The sequence below is a fragment of the Octopus bimaculoides genome, chromosome 6 (assembly GCF_001194135.2).
Source record: "Octopus bimaculoides isolate UCB-OBI-ISO-001 chromosome 6, ASM119413v2, whole genome shotgun sequence".
NCBI lineage: Eukaryota > Metazoa > Mollusca > Cephalopoda > Octopoda > Octopodidae > Octopus > Octopus bimaculoides.
Window position 1 is genome coordinate 70,445,848 of NC_068986.1, and position 1,172 is coordinate 70,447,019.

General features: G+C 31.1%; 1 protein-coding gene across 4 annotated transcripts in view; it reads left to right on the plus strand.

The window, feature by feature from the left end:
* LOC106880743 (uncharacterized) overlaps positions 1-1,172 on the plus strand; it is a 118,003-nt gene that overhangs the window by 63,247 nt on the left and 53,584 nt on the right. The gene's annotated exons all lie outside the window — the stretch shown is intronic.

Sequence of the window (1,172 nt, forward strand, 5' to 3'; positions counted from 1 at the left end):
TATATATATATATATATATATATATATATATATATATATATGTGTGTGTGTGTGTGTATACACACACACACACATGCATGCAAAATAAATTAGTTTGTTCTTTTCCTATCATTGTTTTGTGGCCCCAACTATTTACAAGTAACTTAACAATGGGAATGCTTTTGTAAATCAGTTTGAAGACATGATTTTTGAAACAAAAGGAGATAAAGAGATGAAATATCATTTTCATCATTTCTTTGTTTTGTTTATATATATATATACATATATATATATTTATACATCTGTATTGACTTTCTCACTGGTAATGCCCTTCCCTATATATATGCACAAGTGTAATTCTTTTCCCCTAAAAATTGCACTTCATATTTGAGGCTACGCTGAAGCTCTAAGGTGTTATTTGGGTACTCAATTATGAGTCCATAGCATTTTGCAGCAGAAATAGCCATTGTAAGTTAATGAATTTCATATCATAATGGTTTTTTCCTTTGTCATCTCATTTTCTTATATATTTATATATGGGTTGTGGGAATGTGTTGAAGAGGAAATTGGATGGTGGGAGATAGTTGTGTATGTGTATACTCATTGAGCTTCTGGAATCATAGTTTCAGTGAGATGGATGGGTCCTCTTGAAAAACCATTTATTGCTAATCATGCCAGTTCTACATCATATCATCTGTGAGGCTCAAAGTTTATTATTATTATTATTAACAGTGAGTGACAGTATTTCTTCATAACATATAGAGAAATGGATATCTTTTAATGAAATTTTTTTGGTTGTGGCTTGCTTTAATACAATATGTATGTGTACACTTTCATAAATGTTTGTCTGTGTGGAGTTCTACACATGTGTGAAACATTGGATGAAACTGAAACATTAGAAGCAAGTTGAAATATTGCCTGAAAATGACCTCCAAAATTGTACAACCTGACCTCGTTACCGGGGTTATTTTAGTCGTAAAAAAAGAGTTGTGCCAAAAACATAGTTTATTTGGTAGATAGATGATAAGCAGCTTTCTTTATTATAGTACAGATGTGACTAATTCGGAGAAACATTACTTTCATTATTCACACATCGTCACTCAGGTAATGCAACACTTAGTAATTTTGGTTCAAATTGAAAGTGTGAAACCATTTTCATTTTCTAATGAAACCTGGTCATTGTAGAAGTGTGT